This window comes from Gobio gobio (assembly GCF_949357685.1).
Source record: "Gobio gobio genome assembly, chromosome: 1".
NCBI lineage: Eukaryota > Metazoa > Chordata > Actinopteri > Cypriniformes > Gobionidae > Gobio > Gobio gobio.
Window position 1 is genome coordinate 29,524,445 of NC_137097.1, and position 23,630 is coordinate 29,548,074.

The window sequence follows — 23,630 nt, forward strand, 5'->3', positions numbered from 1 at the left end:
CCACAAGTGGACAACAGAAGATTGGGGAAAACATTGCCTGGTCTGATGAGTCTGATTTCTGCTGTCATTCGGATGGTCGGGACAGAATTTGGCGTAAACAACATGAAAGCATGGACCCATCCTGCCTTGAATCAACAGTTCAGGTGTGCGGGATATTTTCTTGGCACACTTTGGACCTCTTAGCACCAATTGAGCATCGTTTAAACGCCACAGTCTACCTGAGTATTGTTGCTGACCATCCCTTTATAACCACAGTGGATCGTCTGATGGATACTTCCAGCCAGATAATACGCCATGTCAAGAAGCTCAAATCATCTCAAACTGGTTTCTTGAACATGACGATGAGTTCACTAAACTCAAATGGCTTCCACAGTCTCCAAATCTCAATCCAATAGAGCAGCTTTGGGATGAGATGCAAACGTTTGATGCATGTCAATATAGACCAAAATCTCTAAGGAATGTTTCCAGCACATTGTTGAATTTGTGCCATGAAGAATTAAAGACAAAAGGGGGTCCCACCCAGTACTAGCAAGTGTACCTAATAAAGTGGCCGTATACACCCATCATAAGCACCAACAAAAACCAAACCAAAACTGTATGTTAGACAAAACCATCAGCATTTGCATGCTTGAGGACATCACCTGCTCATGTGGCCTCACTACAATATATAGTCAAATATACAGACCTTAGTGGACAGCTTGGCTAAATGTACCTGTGCAAAGGCAAATGAGTTCACAGTCTATAAAACCAAACCCTCACAGCTTTTCCACCGTCAAGACTCCTTGTGACCCTGGAGCAGTCACAAAACCAGTCATAAGGGTAATTTTTTTTAAAAGTGAGATACATCAGCTGAAAGCTGAATAAATCATCTTTCCATTGATGTATGGCGTGTTAGGATATGAGCCAAGAGACAACTACTTGAAAATCTGCAATCTGAGGGTGCAAAAAAATCTAAATATTGAGAAAATCTCCTTTAAAGTTGTCCAAATGAAGTCCTTAGCAATGCATATTACTATTACTAATATATTTTTGATATATTTATGGTAGGAAATTTACAAAATACCTTCATGGAACATGATCTTTACTTAATACTCTAATGATTTTTGGCATAAAAGAAAAATGGATAATTTTGACCCATACAATTGGCTTTTGCCACAAATATACCCGTGAGACTTATGACTGGTTTTGAGCTCCAGGGTCACATTTTTGTTATCTGGAAATAATATTTGAAATAATAATGACAATGAGGCATATTTAATTCTCAGATTTTTGCATTGTGACTATTATTTAAACTGTATAATTGTAGTATTTGTTGCACTGGCTTTAATTTGTGCAAATTTACATAATATTCTCACAAATTCTCTCTCACACACACACACACACACACACACACACACACACACACACACACACACACACACACACACACACACACACACACACACACACACACACACACACACACACATGTTGGGTTTTCATGTTTTATGGGGACTTTCCATAGGCGTAATGGTTTTTATATCGTACACACCGTATATTCTATCCCCCTACACTGCCCCTGCCCCTAAACCTACCCATCACAGGAGACATTCTGCATTTTAAAATTTTCAAAAAACATCACTTAGTCTGATTTATAAGATGTTTTCCTCATGGGGACCAAAGAATGTCCCCACAAGGATGAGGATTTCGAATATTGCCATCTTTGTGGGGACATTTTTGTCCCCATAACGTAGGGATTACCAGTCCCCCCCCCCACACACACACACACACACACAAACACACACACAAATTATTTAAGTAATTTGAATAAAAAATAACTGAAAAGTAAAACATCCAGGCATATTAAGTACAACTTCTTCCCTCAGGCTAGAAGACAGCTGAGCCGCAACTAATACACCACGATACACACATGACAGTACACGTCACACAATACTGCACATTAACTGTGCATATCTTTGCTATACTGCCCTATTGTCAATCTCTTTGTGTAATGTTTATTGTGATGTGTAAATAGACTGATCGGCCAAAAAAACTGTTACTATTTGGATTTAAATAGACAAATGCTTAAAGGATTAGTTCACTTCAAAATGAAAATTTCCTGATAATTTACTCACCACCATCTCATCCAAGATGTTCATATCTTTTTTTCTTCAGTCGAATTTTTTTTTAGTTTTTTGAGGAAAACATTCCAGGATTCCATTCCAGGAAGGGCTTCAGAGGCTCTGTACGATCCCAGGCAAGGAATAGGGTCTTATCTAGACAAACCATCGACCATTTTCACACAAAAAAAAAAACATTTATATACTTTTCAACCTAAATTGCTCATCTTGCGCTGCCCTGCGGAGCGCCACAGATTGTGTAATCACGTCGGAAAGGTCACGCTAGAAAATTATTTTATATATTGTAGCCTATTTATACAATTATTTTATATATTGTAGCCTATTTATACAATTATTTTATATATTGTAGCCTATTTATAAAATTATTTTATATATTGTAGCCTATTTATACAATTATTTTATATATTGTAGCCTATTTAAAAAATTATTTTATTAATAAGTGTCATGTTTGGGATTTTTATTTGTCAACTAGCCAGATACTGCCCATGAAATCAGATTTTATGGCATTCATTTTTGGAAATATTTTTCAGAGATTTTCAAGGCGCTATGTTTTCCTCATCTATTTTGAAACAAAACTTTATTATATATACTATTAAATTGTAGGCCAACAATGTTTTTTGTTGTTTTTTTTTTTTACTTCATTATAAAGACTTGATCAAGCAATATTCAGAAACTGGTGCAACTATTATTTTTCTGATTAACTTTTATTGGATTGTAAAAAAAAAAAAAGAATAACTTTTGTGTGGTAACACATCTTATTCTTACCAATTGTAATAAAATAATTTAATATACAATTTAATAATATGAATATAGATTTAATGTGCCTTTGAACTACAAAGAAACATGCTTTAATGTGGACGCTATAGGCTAATTCTGTCACGTCACACCACATTTATTTGCATTAAAGCTACTTTTCTGAAGTATCGACATAGAATTTATAAGCTAAAGTTAAACAGAAAAAGATTGTGCTGACATTTGCAAAAAAAAAAAATCGATAATTGCCATTTCCATCAGCTATATTGGTAAACATTTTGTTGCGCTAAACCTTTTTTGGTTGGATGGAAACCTGACTATGGTTTTTTAAGAAATGAAAAGCTACACACTCCATCAGTTAGGGTTAGAAGAACTGTTGCCAAACATATAACATGCTAGAAGCAACCTCTTTATATAGGGTTTCCATTTACCTAAGAAGACCTCGCAAACTATTTAACAAACTGGTCTGAGATTGATACCAGTTATCTAAAAGTGGAGAAATACAACAAACAAACACTTTCTTTGAAAAACTAAAATCTGAATGGTTATTGTACTGAAATCCTACGGATATATGTCACCTGCATAATAATTTTGTACATAATAAAATGTGGTATAATTAGTGCATTTAAACTTTATTTATACAACATTATGACCACTGACATGTGTAGTGAATAACACTGATTATATCATCATCACGGCAGCGAGTTTGACAAGGGCTAAATTGTGATGGCTAGACAACTGGGTCAGAGCATCTCCAAAACTGCAGCTCTTGTGGGCTGTTCCCGGTCTGCAGTGGTCAGTGTCCGATCAAACAGACGAGCTACTGTAGCTCAAATTGCTCAAGAAGTTAATGCTGGTTCTGATAGAAAGGTGTCAGAATACACAGTGCATCGCAGTTTGTTGCGTATGGGGCTGCATAGCCGCAGACCAGTCAGGGTGCCCATGTTGACCCCTGTCCACCGCCAAAAGCACCAAAAGTGGGCACGTGAGCATCAGAACTGGACCACGGAGCAATGGAAGAGGGTGGCCTGAATCACGTTTTCTTTTACATCACGTGAATGATCTGTGTGTGCGTTGCTTACCTGGGGAACATTGTTGCAACAATTGCATAAGCATTGTTGCAGACCATGTACACCCTTTCAAGGAAACGGTATTCCCTGGTGGCTGTGGCTCTTTCAGCAGGATAATGCGCCCTGCCACAAAGCAAAAAGTGGTTCAGCAATGGTTTGAGGAGCAAAACAACAAGTTTTCTGGTGTTTACTTGGCCTCCAAAATTCCCCAGATCTCAATCCAACTCGATCCATGGATGCCCCACCTCGCAGCTTACAGGACTGTTGAATCTGCTGCTAACATCTTAGTGCCAGATATCACAGCACACCTTCAGGGGTCTAGTGGAGTCCATGCCTCGAGGGGTCAGGGCTGTTTTGGCAGCAAAACACATTATTAGGAAGGTGGTCATAATGTTATGCCTGATCGGTGTATGTACAGCTGCAATGTCTGGACCAGGAAGTTTTTCACACAACATTTGCTTGTAAATGCTGTAGTGATGATAAAAGTGAGTTGAGTTATGAAAATAAGCTGAAGTTTTAGGACAAATGTAGTTAGGAAAACGCTCCTAAAATACGTTTACAGTGGATTTTTAGGGTGAAATGGTCTGGGTATGTTTTCCAGAGCGTGTTGTAATTCACTGCATTTGTTATGGAGCACAAAGGTCATGAGATGTTGTTTGGAAAGCACGTCTGACCTCATGAAACACAGTGCCATTGTGCCTGTAAGCAACAGCTCATAATATGCGAACTGTGTGTCTGTAGTTCCAGAAGTTGTTTCAGAGGCGGAGAATGTGGAGGTGGACAAATCAGATGACCAAAAGGATTTTGTTTACTCTAGAATAACAGACACAATGAGAACAGGGATACTTATCCAGAAAGAAAATAGTGTCCGTTTTAACTGAATGTTGATCCAGTGTCACATTATGCCATTTTTATTAACACATTTATGTTATTTTGGCTATATTCTACAATCATGTTCAGCTTCATTCTTGTCTTAACTATAACAGGAACTTAGGACTGCAAATATACTGCAAGCAGTTCGGAGAATGTGACCTGAATTACACCGAATATATGTTAATTATGAATTGAGGATGGGAAAGAGCAGCAGTAACTATACAGAAAAGAGAGTGAGCACTACATAATGAGCTCATTGAGTGCCGATGTCTAGAGACCTGACGAACCTCACGAGTCCATGGGTTAAGGGCAATTAACCTGCTGTAAAATGTGTTGAAACACTCCTAAACAGTTAGTAAAACACAGCCTGTGGATTCGTTTACTATGCTATATGAACAGGGAAACATGTTTATGCTAAAAACACTTACAATCAGGCAATCATGGCAAAGAAACAAACCAACACTTAAAGTAAGTTAACGTAAGTTTTAACATGAGATTAATGTGATAAAATCACATACCAATCCCTCTTTGTCTACGGTTATATCCATTATTTCAACTTATGTAATGGCAAGCTAAAAAAGTAACGCGGGTTAGTTTTGCTGACTCATGGTATCATAAGTTTAACCAGAAAGAAACATGACGTAACTACAGATCCATGAAGCACTGTTTACATGAAACAAACCCTCAACACTAGTTCTCCTAGTTCTTCTATACAAATCTATTTTATTTTATTTCTTCACTGATTGTGAAGCTTTTCTTTTTCTTCCTTTCTTGTATATTGTTTAACCAAAATACCAATAATAATAATCAAAAAGTTTTGGTGAACAATGCAGGAATTTTGATTATAAACAAGCTTGAAACGCACCTCAGAACTCTTATTTTGAAAGGTCTATGCGTTACTACCCCCAGCTGACTACATTACTACGTAAGCCGGCCGACAGCACCATCATTTAAGCGGAGCATTCAACAGCATCAACAGCTGGAGGACGGTGGATGGTGGATGCCGTGATTGGTCAAGAAGTGCCTGGACTTTGCCGTCTATGTCCATCTATCGCTGTTTTACATGTTCATTGGGTTTTGAGTTTGAGCAGGTATATGTAAATTGTGTGTTTACACGGCTTTGGGCTGGTGTTTCGTATGGCATGTGTTGGCCTATCAACATACACTTACATCACTGGTAGACCCTACTCCAATTTAGTCCCCCCAAAAGGCGTTCTTAAAACTAAAATCATTCCCAGTACCTGCGTTGCGAAAACACCAAAAAGTGACGGGTACACTCTCAAAAATGCTGGGTTAAAAACAATCCAAGTTGGGTTGAAAATGGACAAACCCAGTGATTGGGTTGTTTTAACCTAGCCTGGCTCCGCCCTTCTGCGTACTTCCGCTCAATTTTCATTTTCATTCAGAATGCGGTGTATTCTCTGGTTTTTTCCTAGTCAAAATTGAACCGGTCCAATCAGCGAACAGAGGGAGTGGCTGAAAATGATGACGTTGATGTTGTGCGCTAGTTTGAGATGACGTATGTCACGAGCAAACGTTTGTGATTGGTTATGGCAGATCCAGAGTGGCTCTGGGCAGATCCAATAGTTTTAAACTTCAACAGAGTACCCGCCTTCAAGGAAGTAAACGCTTGTCAATGGAGAGTGGCCAGACTTTCTGTAAAACTGAAATGTACGAGAGTCTGGTAGGACCAGGCTAGTATTAACCCAGCGGTTGGGTAGTTTTACATGCTGGGTAGTTTTATTTAACCCAACTATTGTTTAAAAATGACTGTATTGCTTGCTTAAAATGAACCCAAAATATGGACATGAACATTTATTGATATGTTTAATAAATGAACATTATTAATACGTTTAATGAATAATAATTAACAATAATAAATTGCTTATTAATAAATGTTCATCTTTTGATTATTATTGTTGCCTCAAGTAATTATGTGTCTGATTTATAATTTCCAACCTATTTTGGGTTCATTTTAAGCCAGCCATATAGTAATTTTTAAACAATAGTTGGGCTAAATAAATGTGCAAACATTTAACCCTGGGTTAAAACAACCCGATCGCTGGGTTTGTCCATTTTCAACACAACTTGGGTTGTTTTTAACCCAGCATTTTTTAGATTGTACTTCCGCCAATAGTAATAGGAACTTGTGCTTTTATATCCTCCATAATGTCTTTCCCCACAGACTTCAAAGTAAAGTAAAGTGAGCACATTTTTATTAACTGAGGAACAAGCTGATATTATCGTCTGTGGTAACTGACAGAACGCCATAGATCTGTTACACCAGCCTAGACATTAAGTTGAAAACCTGGATTTATCCTTTAACTGTAAACACATTATCACACAGTAAATGCTGAGTCAGACAGATATTTTGCTCACTTGTTTTCACGCGCACACACACACACACACACACAATGAGAGAGAGAGAGAATGTTGATATGCGTAATCTTACAGTTGACTAAAGAGCTCTCTGTCCTGTATCAGATCATGTCCTCACTAAAGAGTTTATCCACTTAGTCATGAATCTGTCACCCCAGTGAGACGAAGACAAACGAAAATGAACAGAAAGAGGAACACTAATGCATTTCATGAGCTTCTGTTTCAACATGCAGTGACCTCAAACATGTGCACATTAAAATTACTACTGCAGTATACACTCTACTCCGTTATTATCAGTTACTTGCATACACTCTTTGCCTCTGGCTTGGCTTGCTCAGTTGGGGACACTACATTTTTCAACTAAATATCCAAATAAATCTAATCATTAAACTAAATTAACCATATAAAGTAAATTACTGAACTAAAGCCCGCTCTGTCACGGTATGATAATTGAAATGAACTGATGACATCACCGTTTTCTCCTGAATGGCTATACGGCTGAATAAAATTATGTTGCATTATTTTGCTGTTTAACACTGTAAAGCTGCTTTGAAACAATCTGCATTGTTAAAAGCGCTATATAAATAAAGACTTGACTTGACTTGACACTGCCGTTCAAATGTTTTTGATCGGTAAGATTTTTTATGTTTTTAGAAGAATTAGTCTCTTATGCTCACCAAGGCTGCATTTATTTTATTTGAAAAAAAACTGTAATATTGTGAAATATTATTAAAAGAAACATTTATGATTATTATCAATGTTGAATTTTTTTTTTAAGGATATTTTTGTTGAATAGAAAGTCCAAAAGAACAGCATTTATCTGAAATAGAAATCATTTGCAACATTGTCAAAAGGTTTGGGGTCAGTAAGAATTTTGTATTCTTTTATTGGGGGGGAGGAGGGGACTTCCAAGAAATTAATACTCTATTAAAATGTATAATTAATTAAAAACAAAAATTAATACTCTATTAATACTTTATTGAGCAAGAACACATTGAATTGATCAAAAGTGACAGTAAAGACATTTATAATGTTACAAAATATTCTATTTAAAATAAATGCTGTTCTTTTGAACTTTCTATTCATCAAAGAATCCTGAAAAAAAATTAAACATTGATAATAATCATTAATGTTTCTAGATAATGAAATCATCATATCAGAGTGATTTCTGAAGGATCATGTGACACTGAAGACTGGAGTAATGATGATAAATTCAGCTTTGATCACAGGAATAAGTCACACTTTAAAATATAATCAAATTGAAAACAGTTATTTTACATTTTAATAATATTTCACAATATTACAGTTTTTTTTGTATTGTTAATAAAATAAATTAAGTCTTGGTGAGCAGAAGAGACTTCTTCTAAAAACATAAATCTTACCGATCAAAAACTTTTAAATGGCAATGTACGCTCAATTAAAGGACTAGTTCACCAAAAATGAAAAGTTATTTCATAATTTCCTCACCCTCATGGCGTTCCATACGTGTACGACTTTCTTCCGTGGAGCACAGAAGGATATGTTTAACATAATTTTTCACACTATGCTTTTCAATGCAATTAAAGTATACAGTAACTATGGATTGTTCCAAAAACATATAGCTGCCAGCAAGTAGCAATCACTGTTTGGTGGCTCTAGGTGCATATTGGCTAAATGCATTTAAGCAAAGAAATACAAGATGACTACTAAGTGTTTTTACAGTGCCACACTTCCTGCCGCCAGCTGTTGGTGCTATGACTGTGACCCACAATAGCCACATCCATGTGACCAGCCACCATGACCAAGCATACAGGACCAATCAGATCTAAATCTGACAATGCAGAATATGACACTCTTCCTCTTTTACAATTAATTAATCCTTAAACATGGCAAAACCGTTCAAGAAATCAAAAATCTTCAATGTCTTGGCATAATGTCACATGAAAACACTTCAACACCTCAGTACTATTAAAACATTTTTTATTTCACTTTAAATCCAAAATGGGGGCTTATGTCATTTTGAAAGTTGTTTGGCCTGATGAAAACAATATATTTCTGTGTTCTCAACTTGTCGTAATTACCGTAAATACAAAATAGCAACCTGACTGCAACGCTCTGGTGGCTGTAGAAAGCTCACAACGAAGAAGATGGAGATACACACAGTCTTTAATATAATAACAAAACTCACAAGGATCACGTTCACATCAACAATAACCAACAAAGGATTGAACAGAACAGGGAGTATACACATAGTAAATCAGGGAACTAAATAGGTACATCTGGATGAAGATTAACTAATCAAATTTTTTTAAATTTTTTTTACAAGTTGTAAATATGAGTAGTGGTGTCAAAAGTTCAGACTTCGGTACCACACTATGAAAGAAGAGCGTGAACTATTCCGTTAACCCTGCTGCTTTCCCTGTGTACAAACACTGAGAAACACTGGAGGAAGATCTAGAACAATTCAGTTTTATGACAGTAGTTTCACAGATGCGATGAGCTCTGCAAGGGCCTGGCCCTCTCTGATCCCCTGTGCACTCACATATGGTGTGAAAATGCATCAGCGTCATGAATGTAACAACAGGAGCCGGTCAGTGGATCAATTCCCTAGAGGTTCCTGAAATCAATACAAGTTCACAATCACAACTTTAGCACTTATGTCGAGACCTCGGCCACATTCAGTCTCCACCCACGGATCACACTTCAAAAGCCTGCGGATGGCACAGACACACAACACTGCATTAGTGTTTCATATCATCCTTACAGAGGATCACAAACAATTTCATGTATCATCACACAATTGCCAAACCATGGCATGGTTCAAAACATGGTAAATATTCCATCAAAAAAACGACAACAGCTGTAAGCTATATGACAACATACAGAAACATCACACACAAAAAAACACAAATTAAATCTCTTTAAAGTGCTTTTTCGAATGTTACCTTTCATGTATTGTGTAATACAGCTGTTTGTGAATGTAAAAGCTCTGCAAAGTGCAGATAAATAAAGTTATTGTCTCCCAAAAGAAAGAACCGATTCTAAAGTGCCTTGAAACGAGTCGTCAGCAACTCCACTCTCACTTCCTGTTACAAACCTATGTAAACTATATTACAAATTTGCATAATGCCAGCCTATGGTCTTTATTGGCTGCCCGCGAACAATGTCTACTTTGACCCTCAAATACTGTTTGTTAAAAGTATGAGGACTCGCACTAGAATTGATTCAGTAAAATCGACACCATCATTACGTATCACTGTGTATCAAGCGCTGAGGAAGAGCTGGAGCTGAGTCATCTGACCAATCAGAGCAGACTGGGCCATCTGACCAATCAGAGCAGAGTAGACCAATCACAACAGATTGGGCAATCTGACCAATCAGAGCAGAGTAGACAAATCACAACAGATTGGGCCATCTGACCAATCAGAGCAGAGTAGACCAATCACAACAGACTGGGCCATCTGACCAATCAGAGCAGAGTAGACCAATCACAACAGACTGGGCAATCTGACCAATCAGAGCAGAGTAGACAATTCACAACAGATTGGGCAATCTGACCAATCAGAGCAGAGTAGACAAATCACAACAGATTGGGCCATCTGACCAATCAGAGCAGAGTAGACCAATCACAACAGACTGGGCCATCTGACCAATCAGAGCAGAGTAGACAATTCACAACAGATTGGGCCATCTGACCAATCAGAGCAGAGTAGACAATTCACAACAGATTGGGCCATCTGACCAATCAGAGCAGAGTAGACCAATCACAACAGACTGGGCCATCTGACCAATCAGAGCAGAGTAAGTATTTAGAGAGACTGAAGGTGTTTCTCAATGTCAAGGATGCTTCCTCTGTAGGACTGGTCCTTCCAAGTCACTTCCTTCAGAGGCTAGGCGAGGCTCCTCTTTAGCATTCGGAGAACAGGTAAATGGAACAGGCTAGCAAGTGCACGTCATTACATCAGTGAAAAGGTCCGTTAGCCATCAATAACGAAATTTGTATAATATCAATACGGTAGTCATTTGTACTGGCATTTAAACGTTAAACTTTACTTATATTTACAATGGTTATAACAAATGTTTGGTGACGTAAATATTGCCTGTTAACGCTCCGACTCCGGCAACGTCCGATATTTTGTATTTTTTGAACAAGATAGCAAAGCTGCGCGCATAGGATTGTGGGTGATTTGAGAGCGCGAAGTGCGCAAAGTCTACTCGTATGCATCCTTTCCTTATGGCATATTTTTCGAACGAAGGACTCAGACCTTGGTTGAAATTCCGAGGATCCTCGACATTGGAACAGCCCTTCGACGGCCGTCGATGACGTAGCATCCTCGGAATTCTGGCTTCCGAGGATCCTTCCTTGACATTGAGAAATGCCTATTATCTTTGAATACACAATTTTCTGACACTGTGAGAGAAGAGGTGATACTGCAATGTATAGAGCTCCGGAGGTCACGTGACCCATTCTGTTAACGACGCCATTTTGGCAGGCAGGAACAGTCTGCGCCAGCATGAGTTTTAAGGCAACAGAGTTCACTGCGCACTTTAATTCAAAAGACATAGAATTGTACATAGCAAAACTTAATAGATTAAACATAACAGATCCCTATAATGCCCCCTGTGTGCTTTTCACATGTATCGATAAAGAACCGGATAGCTTTCCTGTAAGGAGGACACCTGTTGCACCAGTCGTGCGCAAGCTACAACTAAGCGCAGTTTTGATGTAAATGGGCACTAAGTTACAACTTATGCACTACTAAATATTTTTGCGTTGCACCATTAAACTTAGTTGAAGCCTAAATCTACGTATAAACCACAGGATGACGTATAGACCACAGGATGACTAATCGATTCTTGGGATTTAAGAATCGATATTGTTTTGTAAAAGTGATAATCGATTAAAATCGAGAAATCGATATTTTTTACCCAGCCCTAATAGGTACCAATGCTACAGCCGCTCTAGCGCTCCTCTGATTGCCTGCCAAAATGGCGGCGGAGCTCACCCTCCGGAGCTCTATAGAAGGTTTTACCTTTGATGCATGTAAACCTGCTGCAGGAGACTTTGTTTCTCCTAGACAGCAATGGAATTAAATAGTTCATCCAAAAATGTAAATTCTGTCATCACTTACTCAACCTCATGAAGGCATTAAATATCAAACTGCTTATCAGAAAACGTGTGGCTTCAGAAGACTTCTGTTCTCCAGAGGAAAGAACGGCATACAGGTTTGTGGAACGACACACCGGTGAGTAAATGATGACAGTTTTCATTTTTGGGAGGTTGAACTATCCCTATTAAGTCTAAAGGTTCTGCACTGCCAGGTGTCTCCTCTAGAGGTTCCAAACTGTGCTCAGATTGGTCAGACATCTCAATACAACAAACTCAAACATTTCTCATCAAATTCTCCCGAGAACAAACGATTGGACTGTACTCGTATTGCATTGTCAACAATTGACTCATTAACTAAGAAGTATCCCGAGCAGTAAAAGAGCGAGCTGTGAGCAGGATGCAGACCAGCTGGGAGACGAGCGCTCGGTATCCCATGCGTCCTTCAGTGTGTTCAGATGTGCACTACTCGGGGCTGTTTGTTCTGACGCGTTACACAACGCAGGTTAACGTGTGCACTGACTGCAGAGAGCTCTGCTTTAGTCCCGTCAATCAACACTAACAAACATACAGGCAACACTCATGCAGCTTTAATGAGCTCTGTGCGTGTGTGAGAAACACACTTTTGCACACAGCAAATAAAGGTGCACTTCTGAACGTGTGTGTGAGACAGCATAGTATCAGTCTTTATCCAACACTATTCTAAAGTTCAAAGACATGAACTGTCGGTTGCTCAATGTTGAAATGTATACTTCGCTTTTCTAAACTGCGTTATCATAAACATGACTATCATATTTGGTCTCTTAAAGGGATAGTTCATCCCAAATTGAAAACTCTTTCATCATTTACTCAAATTACTGACAATCTTTGAAACACAAATTAAGGTAATTTTAATTTAAAATCTGGTAAAGCACAATATGTGACCCTGGCGCTCAAAATCATGTGGCAATAGCCAACAATACATTGTATGGATCAAAGTTATATTTTTTTCTTTTATGGCAAAAATCATTAGGGTATTAAGGAAAGGTCATGTTCCATGAAGATATTTTGTAAATGTCCTACCGTAAATATATCAAAAAAATCATTATGCTTTGCTAAGGACTTCATTTGGACAACTTTAAAGGAGATTTTCTCAATGTTTTGATTTTTTGCACCCTCAGATTCCAGATTTTCATATAGTTGTATCTCAGCTCCTCTCCTAACAAACCATACATCAATGCTTATTTGTTCAGCTAATTTGTTATTGAAAGCTTATTTATAGCTTTCATGTTTCATGTCAGAAAATTGACCCTTATGACAGGTTTTGTGGTCCAGGGTCACATATGAGCTTCCGTGTTTACCAAATGTGATGTGCTCTATATATATGTGTGTTGATCATAGTTTAGATGTAACTGACCTTTTAAGTTTTGGTTACCTGACCTTTCAATGAAGGGACTAAAACCTCTCAGGTCGGTGCCATTACAATACCAAAATATGTGTTTTGAAGATTAACCAAAGTTTTTTGAGTTTGGAACAACATTAGTGTGAATAAATGATAACAGAAATCTAATTTTTGAGTGAACCGTCCCTTTAAATCTTATTGCTTCAGTAAAGAAAATGTTTTATTCCCCTTCACATTTTTGTACGTAGCTCAGCTGCAAAAAAAGGGCAATGTGAATTTACAACTACTTATTGTATTTTAGTGGTGTGGTACAAAATACTACAAGAGCAGACTAAAAAGTTCTCTCTCACTGAAGATTGAAATATGGATTGCACATGACAGTAATGACAGTAGATGTTGACGATGATGATGAAGACCATCCCTCAAGAGCTTCTTTTAATAGTAAATATTTTTCTGTCACGACAACTCTCTGAGTGTTTGGCACACGGTAATTGAGCTGACAATGTTGAATTTGATATGCTTGATCTTGGCTGAATAGATCTGCTACGCTGCTGCTGTTATTACTGCTGCTGTTATTACTGCTGCTGCTGTCATTACCACTGCTGCTGCTGTTATTACTCCTGCTGCTGTTATTACTGCTGCTGTCATTACCACTGCTGCTGCTGTTATTACTCCTGCTGTCATTACCACTGCTGCTGCTGTTATTACTCCTGCTGCTGTTATTACTGCTGCTGCTGTCATTATCACTGCTGCTGCTGTTATTACTGCTGCTGCTGTCATTACCACTGCTGCTGCTGTTATTACTCCTGCTGCTGTTATTACTGCTGCTGCTGTCATTATCACTGCTGCTGCTGTTATTACTGCTGCTGCTGTCATTACCACTGCTGCTGCTGTTATTACTCCTGCTGCTGTTATTACTGCTGCTGTCATTACCACTGCTGCTGCTGTTATTACTGCTGCTGCTGTCATTACCACTGCTGCTGCTGTTATTACTCCTGCTGCTGTTATTACTGCTGCTGCTGTCATTATCACTGCTGCTGCTGTTATTACTGCTGCTGCTGTCATTACCACTGCTGCTGCTGTTATTACTCCTGCTGCTGTTATTACTGCTGCTGTCATTACCACTGCTGCTGCTGTTATTACTGCTGCTGCTGTCATTACCACTGCTGCTGCTGTTATTACTCCTGCTGCTGTTATTACTGCTGCTGTCATTACCACTGCTGCTGCTGTTATTACTCCTGCTGTCATTACCACTGCTGCTGCTGTTATTACTCCTGCTGCTGTTATTACTGCTGCTGCTGTCATTATCACTGCTGCTGCTGTTATTACTGCTGCTGCTGTCATTACCACTGCTGCTGCTGTTATTACTCCTGCTGCTGTTATTACTGCTGCTGCTGTCATTATCACTGCTGCTGCTGTTATTACTGCTGCTGCTGTCATTACCACTGCTGCTGCTGTTATTACTCCTGCTGCTGTTATTACTGCTGCTGTCATTACCACTGCTGCTGCTGTTATTACTCCTGCTGCTGTTATTACTGCTGCTGTCATTACCACTGCTGCTGCTGTTATTACTCCTGCTGCTGTTATTACTGCTGCTGTCATTACCACTGCTGCTGCTGTTATTACTGCTGCTGTTATTACTGCTGCTGCTGTTATTACTGCTGCTGTCATTACCACTGCTGCTGCTGTTATTACTGCTGCTGTCATTACCACTGCTGCTGCTGTTATTACTGCTGCTGCTGTTATTACTGCTGCTGTCATTACCACTGCTGCTGCTGTTATTACGGCTGCTGTCAATAATGCTGCTGCAATTACTGTTGCTGCTGTTATTACTGCTGCTGTCATTACCACTGCTGCTGCTGTTATTACTGCTGCTGCTGTTATTACTGCTGCTGTCATTACCACTGCTGCTGCTGTTATTACGGCTGCTGTCAATAATGCTGCTGCAATTACTGTTGCTGCTGTTATTACTGCTGCTGTCATTACCACTGCTGCTGCTGTTATTACTGCTGCTGCTGTTATTACTGCTGCTGTCATTGCCACTGCTGCTGCTGTTATTACGGCTGCTGTCAATAATGCTGCTGCCATTACTGTTGCTGATGTTATTACTGCTGCTGCTGTCATTAATGCTGCTGTCATTACTGTAGCTGCTGTCATTACTGTAGCTGCTGTTATTACTGCTGCTGTCAGTACTGCTGCTTCTGTCATTACTGCTGCTGTCATTACAGCTGCTGTTATTACTGCTGCTGCTGTCATTACTCCTGCTGCTGTTATTACTGCTGCTGTCATTACTCCTGCTGCTGTTATTACTGCTGCTGTCATTACCGCTGCTGCCATTACTGCTTCTGCTGATGTTATTATTATTGCTGCTGCTGTCATTGCTGTTGCTACTGCTGTCATTACTGCTGCTGCTGCTGTTATTACTGCTGCTGCTGTCATAACAGCTGCTTTTATTACTGCTGCTGCTGTCATTACTCCTGCTGCTGTTATTACTGCTGCTGTCAGTACTGCTGCTTTTATTACTGCTGCTGCTATCATTACTCCTGCTGCTGTTATTACTGCTACTGTTATTACTGCTGCTGCTGTCATTACTGCAGCTTTTATTACTACTGCTGCTGCTGTTATTACTGCTGCTGTCATTACTGTTGCTGCTGTCATTACTGCTGCTGCTGTTATTACTGCTGCTGTCAGTACTGCTGCTTCTTTCATTACTGCTGCTGTCATTACTGTTGCTGATGTTATTACTGCTGCTGCTGTCATTACTCCTGCTGCTGTTATTACTGCTGCTGTCATTACTGTTGCTGCTGTCATTACTGCTGCTGTCATTACTGCTGCTTTTATTACTCCTGCTGCTGTTATCACTGCTGCTGTCATTACCGCTGCTGCCAGTTCCCCTGCTGTTGTCATTACTGCTAATGTTATTATTGCTGCTGCTGTCATTACTGCTGCTGCTGTTATTACTGCTGCTGCTGTCATTACTGCTGCTGCTGTTATTACTGCTGCTGCTGTCATTGCTACAACTCCATTACTGCTGCTGCTGTCATTACTGCTGCTGTTATTACTGCTGTTGTCATTGCTGCTGCTGTCATTACTGCTGCTGTTATTATTGCTGCTGCTGTCATTACTTCTGCTGTTATTATTACTGCTGCTGCTGTCATTACTGCTGCTGATATTACTCCTGCTGCTGTTATCACTGCTGCTGTCATTACCGCTGCTGCCAGTTCCCCTGCTGTTGTCATTACTGCTAATGTTATTATTGCTGCTGCTGTCATTACTGCTGCTGCTGTTATTACTGCTGCTGCTGTCATTGCTACAACTCCATTACTGCTGCTGCTGTCATTACTGCTGCTGTTATTACTGCTGTTGTCCTTGCTGCTGCTGTCATTACTGCTGCTGTTATTATTGCTGCTGCTGTCATTGCTGCTGCTGCTGTCATTGCTGCTGTTGTTATTATTGCTGCTGCTGTCATTACTGCTGCTGTTATTATTACTGCTGCTATTACTGCTGCTGCTGTCATTACTGCTGCTGATATTATTGCTGCTGCTGTTATTATTACTGCTATTATCACTGCTGCTGCTGTTATTACTGCTGCTGCTGTCATTACTGCTGCTGTTATTATTACTGCTGCTATTACTGCTGCTGCTGTTATTACTGCTGCTGCTGTCATAGCTACAACTGCATTACTGCTGCTGCTGCTGCTGTCATTGCTGCAGCTGTTGTTGTTATTGCTGCTGCTGTTATTACTGCTACTGTCATTATTGCTACTGTTATTACTGCTGCAGGGCTCCAACCTAACTTTTCCACTGGTTGCACTGGTGCTACCAACTTTCTCAGTTGGATTAATCAGTCTGGAGCGCTGTACTGCTGTTGGTTATTGCTACTGCCAATACATACACAAAACGCTGCTGTGAGCAAGTAAGACATGATGCTGCTGTACAATATAGCATACATGGATTACCTGTGGCAGATCTATACAGGTGGAGCTGGGGAAGGTGGAGGGTTTCTGAAAGCACGCAGCAAATGCTGACCAGTATTTGAAGGTTGAACAGCGAGCTAGATTTGCCCTATAGAAAATGAGTGATTTATGGAGTTTCATGACAGAACTTTGCATTTGAATTAATCATATATGTAAAAGACATAAAGTACCTCTGACTCAATAAAATAATGTTTCATTTCCACTAACCTTGATTATTGTAATTCTCTTTTTGCTGTCTTCTAAGAGATCACATGTAACACCAATTTTAATTTCTTTACATTGTCTCCCAGTTAGAATTCTTGTGATTGTGATTAGAGCATTGCACGGTCAAGCTCCTGTTTATATAAAATAGCTGTTAATTCCAGCAGGAATCCGAGATCCTCTGAACAACAGGTCTTGTTAGCCGTCCCTCGCTCTCCCTTTGGATCAGGGGACACTTTTAAAAAGTAGCTAAAAACACACTTGTTTAAACTTCATTACTCTGTTTTATCTGATTGCCTGTCACCCTTATTTTGATTTACTTTTCTAGAGCAAGGTGCTATAGAAATAAAAAAAGACATGTAAAAAGCATAAACAACAGTTAAAACAGGCAATTAGCCAGTCGTCCTAGCCTTGAATCTGTGTTTACAATGCAAAACAGTTATTTTTCTATTTTTAGAGCAGTGATGATTACAATCCTGGATGATTTATCCAACACAACTGAGTGTGAACACATTTCTCTAAGGAAGGACTACACCGAAACAATCCTTTTTGCTTTTTGTTTGTTACTCTGCTTATTGTTTTGGATAGTCTGATATTATTTCTGTCATTCTTAACTGATTATTTTGATGATAATTGTAGGCTGAGAGTGAGTTACCACAATTTTACTGTAACAATCACTGTTTTATTTTGGTTACCACATGGGTCAGTCCGTCATCTGACCGTCTAAAATCCTGAATATGATTAACTTTGCCAACAAACAAATGTGTTATGAAATCACTAATAAAGTACTATAGTGCTGTTGTGGCTTTGGAAATGCTACCACGACGGGGAAAGCAACATTCAGGACATGTAACATGGTAATACCACATTTCTGCACATGTAACATGGTATAATTGCAAGGTAACTAGTAGGAAACGTACCTCCTGTTCTTTGACGTATCATGGTTTAAGAATAGGGTAAATTATCCCACACCACGGTATTACCTCCTGACACCATTACTGTACTCTTGTAACTCATCTAACAGATGTCTGTCAGTTTCCGCAGCATTGCAATCGCTTCAACGCGACGCCATTGTGTTTCACAACAGATCAACAGATGAAGAACTCACAGGACATCACCGACACAGAAGATTTGCGGTTGCTATGATACTCGTCTGTCTCGAGACAGGGATGCGGCTTATAGCAACGACACACAGATGAGGATGGGCGTGAGCGCGATCTTACCATTACACTTCTTCATGATCCTGCCGGAACTACACACAGAATCTCATCCGACACGTTATATACTCGCGTGTGCGTCCACAATCGATCCCAACCATGTCTGTGTTTATAATCCAGTGACAGTCGCACATCAGGGAAGCGGGGCGAAAATAAACCATACAGACCCCCAGACGAGAACAATCGAACAATGATCCGCAGGAGGTGACGATACACGTCTACGGTTACACACTCTGTGCGGGATTAAAATGTCTGATGGAAGGGCGTGTGTTTGTTTTGGTGTGCTGGACGAACCTGAAGGGCAGATGCGCCCCCTGCTGGATGTGTTTTATATTATATTATATTATATTATATTATATTATATTATATTATATTATATTATATTATATTATATTATATTATATTATATTATATTATATTATATTATATTATATTATATTATATTATATTATATTATATTATATTAATTATATTATATTAATTATATTATATTATATTATATTATATTATATTATATTATATTATATTATAGTATATTATATTATATTATATTATATTATATTATATTATATTATATTATATTATATTATATTATATTATATTATATTATATTATATTAATTATATTAATTATATTAATTATGTTATGTTACATTATGTTATGTTATATTATGTTATAAAATATTACATTATATTATTAAATATTGTTAAATATTATTTTAAATTAATTATGTTATATTATATTATGTTATAAAATATTACATTATATTATTAAATATTGTTAAATATTATTTTAAATTAATTATGTTATATTATATTATATTATGTTATGTTATGTTATGTTATGTTATGTTATGTTATGTTATGTTATATTATATTATATTAATTATGTTATGTTATATTATTAAATATTATGTTATATTATGGTCACTAAAACTTCTTTATTTTCAGTAAAATCAATGTATTTTTTATACTTTTCAATGACATCAATATTTCATGTTACAATAAAATCCGATTTTTGAAGGCAAATCAGTGCCATCTGGTGGGAGTACAAAAATAAAACCCTGTGCAATGTTGGCTAGATTCCCATATAGCTCCATATAAAGAGGCTTATACATTCTCAAGTGGCTTTTAGACATAAATACTTATATGTATTAAGTTGTGGATTTGGAAATATACTTAGACATTCAGATTAATTCAGCCTCTTATTTGAGTCTTCTGGCTCAATTTTGCCACATTGTTATTGTGTGTGTGTGTGTGTGTGTGTGTGTGTGTGTGTGTGTGTGTGTGTGTGTGTGTGTGTGTGTGTGTGTGTGTGTGTGTGTGTGTGTGTGTGTGTGTGTGTGTGTGTGTGTGTGTGTGTGTGTGTGTGTGTGTGTGTGTGTGTGTGTGTGTGTGTGTGTGTGTGTTACAGTCACACCAGTTCATATACGTTTGGGAGTGGTGTGTCTGTTTGCACTTTTGATATTTTAGTGTGTCACCCCTTCACTTTTTTTCTGCATTGTGGCTGATTTGTTGACTATACACATAAAACTTTCTCTGTATTTTTCTAATGCCTATTTCCCATTAATTTTGACCGTGAATGAATGGGACTATTTTGACTGTGTGACTATTTTTTTTAAAGATTATTTAGCCATTTCTAATCAAGTCCTTTTTGTCACCATTTTTTTGAGTTTCGTACCATTCTGATGACGTTTTTTTTTTTCTGGTCTAAAATGACCAAACAACACCACAGGCCAGATGTTCAAAAGTAATCTGGTCGGATTTCGGCTATTGGATTGGATCAAATATTGAAAATAGGTTGTTCAAAAAAAAAAATATTCTGAGATATTTAGATTGGATCTTAGATCGGATTTGATCTGGATCAAAACATCAGTTTCAGTTGTTCAAAACTTTTTTAGTAAGATTGGGATAACTTTGATCCAAAAAAAAAATCAGGATTATACTCCCCCTCATCTCATATTTTTTCCCATCGCATGTCCCTTTAGGGGCTTCGTAGAGCACTGGTTATCCAGATTTGGTCATCTGAGAAAGTAGTTTTGCTTTGAAAAAACGGCACTAAAAGTAAGATGGACTCCCAGATCCTGAATAGCAAAACATGGGATTTCCAGATCCAGATTATTCGGATCCAGATAAAAAATTTTGAACGACTGACCCCAGAGGGTTAAACTCCCATCATCCTCTTTTAACTCTCTCAGACGTCTCCTTATTTGAGCAGGAACACTTTCTTAGATTTATTTATTTTAAATCTAAGAAAGTGGTTCCTGACATCCACAATTTGACATCCACATTTCCACACTTCTTCAACACAAGAACTGACATGCAATAATTGGAGAGCTGAGGTCGTTGAGTTATGCTGAACACATCACAGCAGATATGATATGCTATATCTATCCCATCAAAGTTTAAAGTGCTAAGACTGAGATGAGATGAGTTCTTCATGTTTCCAGCAGAGCAGGTTTAAACCGGCTCATGACTGCAGCTCCACCTGGTGGACTGATAATATGACACAGACGCAGCATTTCTCCAGCAAAGCTGACATGAATTCATTAACTAAACTAACAATAAAAGGGGTTTATGTGTGAAGCAGTGCTTTCATATAATTTAGACGTTTCTTTCACTAAACTCAAATTATTATTATTTAATAATTCAAAATGTTGTTTTTTTTTTTAAATAGTAATTTGATATATTTTTCAAGTCACCTTTTAAACCCTGATTTACTGTTTCTTCAATTATATTTGTGTGCGTACTGGTTAGTGGGTTTGTGTGCAGCACCTGTTAGTGGGTGGGATATATTAGGCAGAAGGTTTACATTTTGTCCTCAAAGTTGATGTGTTAGAAGCAGGAAAAATGGGCAAGCGTAAGGATTAGGGTCATGGGTGGCCAAGGCTATGGGGCTGCATAGCCACAGACCAGTCAGGGTGCCCATGCTGACCCCTGTGCATCACTGAAAGCACGTGAGCATCAGAACTGGACTACGGAGCATAGAAAGAAGGTGGCCTGTTTTCATTTACATCACGTGGATGGTCGGGTGCGTCGCTTACCTGGGGAACACATGGCACCAGGATGCACAATGAGAAGAAGGCAAGCCGGCGAAGGCAGTGTGAGGCTTTGGGCAATGTTCTGCTGGGAAACCTTGGGTCCTGCCATCCATGTGGATGTTACTTTGACACGTACCACCTACCTAAGCATTGTGTACACCCTCTCATGGAAACGGTATTCCCTGGTGGCTGTGGCTTCTTTCAGAAGGATAATGTGCCCTGCCACAAAGCAAAAATGGTTCAGGAATGGTTTGAGGAGCACAACAACGAGTTTGAGGTGTTGATTTGGCCTCCAAATTCCCCAGATCTCAATCCAATCGAGCATCTGTGGGATGTGCTAAACAAACAAGATCAGGATCAGATCCATGGAGGCCCATCCTCGCAACTTACAGGACTTAAAGGATCTGCTGCTAACATCTTGGTGCCAGATACCACAGCACACATTCAGGGGTCTAATGGAGTCCATGCCTCGACGAGTCAGGGCCATTTTGGCAGCGAAAGGGGGACCCACACAATATTGGAATGTTTTGCCTGATCGATGTATATACATACATATTAAAAAAAATAAAATAATAATAATTACATGACTTGTGAATTCAGAGAAAGAATATTTATATATATATACATTTTTTTTAATAAAATTAATAAAATAAAATAAAATGTAATAAATCAATACAAAAATAAAAAATAAAAATATCAATTAAACAGATCACATAAACATAATCCTCCTCACAAAAAAATATATATATAATATTAAATAAAATTATACAAAAACACCAAAAAGTGAGTATACATTCAAAGTTTTAGTAGCCTTTTTGTTACAGGAGGCTTTAATATAGATCTTAACATCTTGAAAGTGAGAAAAATTGGAGGTAACTTTCATAATATTACATTTTGTGGATAAAATATTTTGCTTGCAAAATACTTAAATTGCACAGAAAAAAAAGAAAAAAAAAACATTTTCATATTGCTTCTCAAAAAATGAAAAACCCAATCAAAACATCATTGAAATAAAGCTCAAATTCTTTATTTATTAACTTTTGAGGTACAGTCAAACCTAAATGTATTCAGACCTTCAACATCTCACATGATCACAGTTTATTCGCTATAGTTTCGAAAATGGTTATAAAATATGACAAAAACTCAGAGTTAAACTGTGTCAGAACAAATTCATCTTGATAATGTCAGATAACTTTGATATAAAGGGATGTAATGGATTACAATCAACCAATCAGCTGTTAAATTTAAGAACACAATTAGATAATACCAATTTAGCTCAACCAATGACCAAGCAATGCTTCATTTTGTTCAGTCTATGGTGTCAAAGGTCACATTAAAGAAAAGACACTTCAGCAAAACATGCTCAGGTCAAAGTGTCTGAATCATTTTGCTCACAAATTTTACTGATAGTCACTGTATGAAGAATTTTTGGGTATAATGTCACAGTTTACTTTATTTTGCTATCCTCACTTACATAAATGAACTATAGTGTCCTGCACCCACTAGTAAAACATTATATCTGCTGTCTGAATCA

The 23,630-nt window shown here is 38.0% G+C and overlaps 1 protein-coding gene across 2 annotated transcripts in view; it reads right to left on the reverse strand.

The window, feature by feature from the left end:
• Positions 1-19,286, reverse strand: part of tex2 (testis expressed 2) — a 76,075-nt gene extending 56,789 nt beyond the window's left edge. Inside the window, exon 1 of one of the 2 annotated variants that reach the window (XM_079815764.1) lies at positions 19,063-19,286. The gene's annotated coding sequence lies outside the window, so the exon portion shown is untranslated. The remainder of the gene's footprint in view (positions 1-19,062) is intronic. The other variant, XM_079815765.1, reaches the window with a different exon arrangement.
• Between the last annotated feature and the right edge of the window lie 4,344 nt (positions 19,287-23,630).